We start from the raw sequence: 6,722 nt of genomic DNA on the forward strand, positions 1-6,722 counted from the left end.
GCTGAATATTCATACCAGAATCCTAACTCCTTTATGTAATCCAAAGCAACAATTGACCATCACAATATTTTTAGAACTGTCTCAGATTCCTTCTACAGATATACTTATAATAACTTGCATTGACAAATTGAGGAGAGACCTAAAATCCACCAGGGAAATTATAATTCATACTTTATTTTGAAAGTCAGAAACACCGATAAATCCCAAATGGCACTGGCACCAGATAATTACAGCATGAAAATCTAATCACAAGTCAAATAAACCCAGTAAAGCAGCTGCTGTTTTGTTTTCATTCCCTTCCCATAGACACTAGTCACCAGTGCTAATATAGTTTGAGAAGCCACACTTCCACTCGTTGCCAAACATTCTCATTCCACCACTAGAGCATTACATCAACAGCGGTCGATTCAAAATATGTCCAAGTAAGATTTATTTTCATTTGTGTGGGAGACAATGAAAATTAACATCATCATTATAATAAAACCAGTTCACTCACTTTTTGAAACTTCTGTCACCAAAAACAATATTGCAAACAGTTGTTTAAATCAACTTGCACAGATGCAGTAAGATTCTCTGAAGTGTCTCTGTGAAGTTATCTATTTTACATAAGACAAATATGCTTTCTTCTTCTTTTTATCAGACAAGTAGAGCTCAAACTGCCATGCTACCAGTTCAACAACATGGCCATCAATGCTTCAGACTTAGAGCCAAGTTAGTTATCAGGCCAAAGCCAAATATAGAAAGCCACCAAAGCAACATTGCATTACATTGCTACGTAATCACCTAAGGGCAAAGTTTACTTTCAGTCTACCTACCCAGACCTTTGACTTGTACCTCCTCCCTCCTAAAAACATATTTCTGCCTGATGCTAAAGCAATGAATAGACATCCCTTTAGAGATTTAGCTGAATCCAGATGATTAACATTTCTAGTTTTCATACCCAATCATTATAAATATGTGTGAAAACATTCTTCACACAATTTGCATTTATATGGCGGTGGCACCTCAGAGCGCTCAAAAGATGATAAAAATATGAATTCATGGTCACAGTAGACCGGAGATGCAGAATTGATGGGTATGTTTGGAAGGTAGAAAGACATTTGCAGAGTTGGGAGTTAAGAGATATGGAGAAAGGTAGGCGTTTTAGATGAAAACATTTGCAGACATCTAATCAATAGCAGGACAGGCTCAAAGGCACTGAATGGCCTTCTTTTGTTCCTACATTTCTCCAAAGCATAGGTTTATTCATTCATCAACTTAATTTCTCAAAAGTGATCAAGGCATTTGGAGAGTCAATTACATTGAAATTAACCTCAAATGGCTGCAAGTTTTCTATTTCACAAGGTTGCAGTTCAATATTTCCAAGAACCGGTAATACCCTCTCTTGTGCACGTGTGACTTTTCCCATTTAGAAACACGATCACTCACACCAATGATTAACATGGAAAATTGGATATTCTTCATGGTCATTCACTGCTCCTAGTAAAACCAGTGGTAGTTCAGGATAATAATAATAATAATAATCCTTGCATTTGATATAGTGCTTTTCACGTCAGGAGGACGTCCCAAAGCGCTTCACAGAACACACTGTAAAGTGAATTGACTGTATATTTGTGGGCGAACGCGGCAGCCAATTGCGCACAGCAATGTCCCACAAACAGTCGTAGATAGAAAATGACCAATTTATTATTGTTTTTGGTTTTGGAGGGATTATTATTAGGCTCTGTGTGGAGTAAGGAAACTTGCCCAAGGTTTCGCCCTCTGCCTGGAATTGAACTCAGGTCTCTCGCTTGCAAAGCGAGTGCTCTAACCACTGAGCTACAGGACTCCACAGGATAAAGCAAATACAAATACAGATTCCTGGAGGCAATACGTATTTGTCCCAGACTGTACCCATCAAAAGCTCCAGCTTATTTGCAGCACAACTCCTGTCTCACATACCCGTTGCTTCCATCCTTCCAAGACTGCACTGGCCTACAGTAGATCATATTCAAGGTGGTTTCCTAAATCTCAAATCTCTCCTGATCCTTGCTCCAGTTTATCTGCACAATCTTCTCCAGCAATACATCCCAGGCCACACTAACTTCTCTTCTAAACCCAATTTTACTATTCCGTCCCTATTCCTTCTGTTTTAGGCAATTAGCAAATCAAACTTATTTGACTTTATTTTCAGAGTCCTGTAGCTCAGTAGTTAGAGCACTCACTTTGCAAGCGATAGACCTAAGTTCAATTCCAGGCAGAGGGCGAAACCTTGGGCAAGTTTCCTTACTCCACACAGAGCCTAATAATAATCCCTCCAAAACCAAAAACAATAATAAATTGGTCATTTTCAATCCACGACTGTTTGTGGGACATTGCTGTGCGCAATTGGCTGCCGCGTTCGCCCACAAATATACAGTCAATTCACTTTACAGTGTGTTCTGTGAAGCGCTTTGGGACGTCCTCCCGACGTGAAAAGCGCTATATCAAATGCAAGGATTATTATTATTATTTTACTTTATTTGACTTAAAAGTTTTTTTAAAAAACATAGATACTGACAAAAACTCCCACAAATACAGTAGTCTCCCTCCCTGTCTCTCTAAAATACACATGCGGTACACACTCTCTCTTTCTCTCTCAGACACGCACAGTCCCCCACTCTCCGTCTATCACTCACTCAATCTGCCAGGAACTTGCCCTCAATCTCACACATTTACTCTCAGTCTCTCTCTTGTACAGGTGCAGTCTCTCCTTTTTCACTCTCTTTCTCACACTCTCCCTCTCATCTCTCTAACTCACCCTCTTTCACTCTGTCTCTCTGTTTTCAGGCAGGACTTGAAAGAGGGGAGAGAGGGGGCAAGGCAGAGGGATTGAGGGAGAGTGTTCCAGAGTTTTAGGGCGGAGTGACTGAAAGCGCGACCTCCGATGGTGGGGCGGAGGGTGTGAGGGACGAGCAGGAGGTCGGTGCAGGGCGAGTGGAGGCGCCGGGTGGCGGATTGGGGAGTGAGGGGGTCGGAGAGGTAGGGACGTGCTTTTTTCTCCCACACTCTTACCCACACTTTCTCTCACTCTCACACTCTTTCACCCTCTCACACCCTCACCCTCTCTCACTCTCACCCTCACACCCTCAGCTTCACTCTCCTACCTTCGCTCTCTCACACTCACTCTCCTACCTTCACTCTCTCACACTCACTCTCTTACCTTCACTCTCTCACCCTCACACTCTCTCTCCCTCACTCTCCCTCCCTCACTCTCTCACCCTCACTTTCTCACCCCCACTCTCTCTATCTCACACCCTCACTCTCTCACCCTCACTCTCTCCCTCACTCTCTAACCCTCACTCTCCCTCCCTCACTCTCTCTCCCTCACTCTCTCTCTCCCTCACTCTCCCTCCCTCACTCTCACTCTCCCTCACACTCTCACCTTCACTCTCTCTCCCTCACTCTGTCACCCTCACTCTCTCTCTCTCCCTCACTCTCTCCCCCACTCTCTCACCCTCACACTCTGTCACCCTCACTCTGTCACCCTCACTCTCTCTCCCTCACTCTCTCACCCTCTCTCCCTCCTCACTCTCTCTCCCTCCCTCTCCCTCACTCTCTCTCCCTCACTCTCTCACCCTCACTCTCTCTCCCTCCCTCTCTCACCTTCACTCTCTCACCCTCACTCTCCCTCCCTCCCTCTCCCTCACTCTCTCACCCTCACTCTCCCTCCCTCCCTCTCCCTCCCTCTCCCTCCCTCTCTCTCTCCCCTCACTCTCCCTCACTCTCTCTCCCTCACTCTCTCACCCTCCCTCACCTTCACTCTCTCACCCTCACTCTCCCTCCCTCCCTCTCCCTCACTCTCTCACCCTCACTCTCCCTCCCTCCCTCTCCCTCCCTCCCTCTCCCTCCCTCTCCCTCACTCTCTCTCCCTCACTCTCTCTCCCTCTCCCTCACTCTCTCACCCTCACTCTCTCTCCCTCTCCCTCTCCCTCACTCTCTCCCCCCCCCCCCTCACTCTCTCCCTCACTCTCTCCCCCCCCCCCCTCCCTCACTCTCTCCCCCCCCCCCCCCGCCTCCCTCTCCCCCTCTCGCTGTGCCGGGGTCGGGGCCGGGGGTGGAGGAGGCCCATCAGGGCCGGAGCTGTGGTGGCTGAGCGGCGGTTAGGGCCGGAGCTGTGGTGGCTGAGCGGTGGGCGGTGTCCAGGCGGCGGCTGTTGCCCTCCCGTGTGCGGAGCTCAGCGGCCGCTGTCTTACCTTCACCCGCGGGCTGTCACCTCACAGCACCGCGGCCCCGAGCACAGGCCCCGAGCACAGCGGCACCTCCTCCCCCCCACACACAGTGTAACCCCCACACTGTAACCCCCCCCCCCCCCCCCCCCCCACAGTGTAACCCTCCCCCCCCCCCCACACACACTGTAACATACCCCACAGTGTAACCCTCCCCCCCCCACAGTGTAACCCTCCCCCCCCACACACACTGTAACCCCCCCCCCACACACACACTGTAACATACCCCACAGTGTAACCCCCCCCCCCACACACACACACACACTGTAACCCCCCCCCCCCCACAGTGTAACCCCACACACTGTAACATACCCCACAGTGTAACCCTCCCCCCCACACACACACTGTAACCCCCCCCCCCACACACACACACACACTGTAACCCCCCCCCCCCCACAGTGTAACCCCCACACACTGTAACATACCCCACAGTGTAACCCTCCCCCCCACACACACACTGTAACCCCCCCCCACACACACACACACACTGTAACCCCCCCCCCCACAGTGTAACCCCCACACACTGTAACATACCCCACAGTGTAACCCTCCCCCCCCACACACACACTGTAACCCCCCCCACACACACACACTGTAACCCTCCCCCCACACACACACTGTAACCCTCCCCCCACACACACACTGTAACCCCCCCCCCACAGTGTAACCCCCACACACTGTACCCCCCACACACACACTGTAACCCCCCCCACACACACACACACACTGTAACCCCCCCCCCCCACAGTGTAACCCCCACACACTGTAACATACCCCACAGTGTAACCCTCCCCCCCACACACACACTGTAACCCCCCCCCCACACACACACACACACTGTAACCCCCCCCCCCACAGTGTAACCCCCACACACTGTAACATACCCCACAGTGTAACCCTCCCCCCCCACACACACACTGTACCCCCCACACACACACTCTATTCCCCCCACACACACACTGTAACCCCCCCCCCACACACACACTGTAACCCCCCCACACACTGTAACCCCCACACACTGTATCCCCCACACACACACTGTACCCCACACACACACTGTACCCCCCACACACACTGTACCCCACACACACACTGTAACCCCCCCTCACACTGTACCCCACACACACACACTGTACCCCTCCCCCCCCCACACAGTGTAACATACCCCAACACTGTAACCCTCCCCCACACACACACACACAGTGTAACCCCCCCCACACACACACACTGTAACCCTCCCCCCCCCACACAGTGTAACACCCCCACACACACACACACTGTAACCCTCCCCCCCCCCCACACAGTGTAACATACCCCAACACTGTAACCCTCCCCCACACACACACACAGTGTACCCCCCCCCACACACACACACTGTAACCCTCCCCCCCCCACACAGTGTAACACCCCCACACACACACACTGTAACCCTCCCCCCCCACACAGTGTAACATACCCCAACACTGTAACCCTCCCCCACACACACACACTGTAACCCTCCCCCCCCCCACACAGTGTAACATACCCCAACACTGTAACCCTCCCCCACACACACACACAGTGTAACCCCCCACACACACACACACTGTAACCCTCCCCCCCCCCACACAGTGTAACACCCCCACACACACACACTGTAACCCTCCCCCCCCCACACAGTGTAACATACCCCAACACTGTAACCCTCCCCCACACACACACACTGTAACCCCCACACACTGTAACATACCCCCACACTGTAACATACCCCCAACACTGTAACACCCCCCATACACTGCAACACCCCCCCCCATACACTGTAACATACCCCCCCCCCATACACTGCAACACCCCCATACACTGTAACATCCCCCCCCCATACACTGTAACACCCCCCCCCCCTATACACTGTAACACCCCCCCCCCCCCATACACCGTAACCTGTGGTCACATACACCCTACCCCACTGTAACCGGGGGTCAAATTCAGCCCCCCCCCCATACACTGTAACCTGGGGTCATATAACCCCCAACCCTCCGCCATCCACTGTAACCTGGGGTCATATATACACCAGCGCTCACACTGTCATATCCACCATGTGAGATACACCCTGTGATACACACACCATGATATTGCCATATATATATATATATATATATACACACATGTGTGATACACACACTACAATACACATAATACACGCCGGCTCACACTGATATACACACAGTCATGCACATACACTTTGATCTGTACGCACTGTCACACATACATTGTAATAAACACATACATGTATGTATAATATGGATGTATGCTCCGCAATCCTATCACCCCCATCCTCCCCCGACTCCACTGGCTTCCCATCTCACAGAGGATACAGTTCTGGATCCTGGTCCTCACCATCAAAGCCCTCCATGGTCTTGCTCCCCCCCCCCCCCCCCCCGACCTCTGTGACCTCCTAACCCCCTACCAGCCTACTCGCTCCCTCCGCTCAGTGGG

The 6,722-nt window shown here is 51.1% G+C and overlaps 1 protein-coding gene across 7 annotated transcripts in view; it reads right to left on the bottom strand.

Moving 5' to 3' along the window:
- cnot6l (CCR4-NOT transcription complex, subunit 6-like) overlaps window positions 1–6,722 on the bottom strand; it is a 39,917-nt gene that overhangs the window by 32,100 nt on the left and 1,095 nt on the right. Inside the window, exon 1 of one of the 7 annotated variants that reach the window (XM_042340048.1) lies at window positions 5,917–5,940. The exons of 1 other annotated variant lie outside the window; for it this stretch is intronic. The gene's annotated coding sequence lies outside the window, so the exon portion shown is untranslated. Of the gene's footprint in view, window positions 1–496; window positions 1,059–3,775; window positions 3,796–4,214; window positions 4,307–4,473; window positions 4,495–5,131; window positions 5,150–5,916; window positions 5,941–6,722 lie in introns of those variants that run through there. 5 more of the 7 variants (XM_042340041.1, XM_042340032.1, XM_042340015.1 and 2 more) reach the window with 5 other exon arrangements.

This window comes from Callorhinchus milii, unplaced genomic scaffold, assembly GCF_018977255.1.
Source record: "Callorhinchus milii isolate IMCB2004 unplaced genomic scaffold, IMCB_Cmil_1.0 Scaffold1, whole genome shotgun sequence".
In the NCBI taxonomy this organism is placed as follows: domain Eukaryota; kingdom Metazoa; phylum Chordata; class Chondrichthyes; order Chimaeriformes; family Callorhinchidae; genus Callorhinchus; species Callorhinchus milii.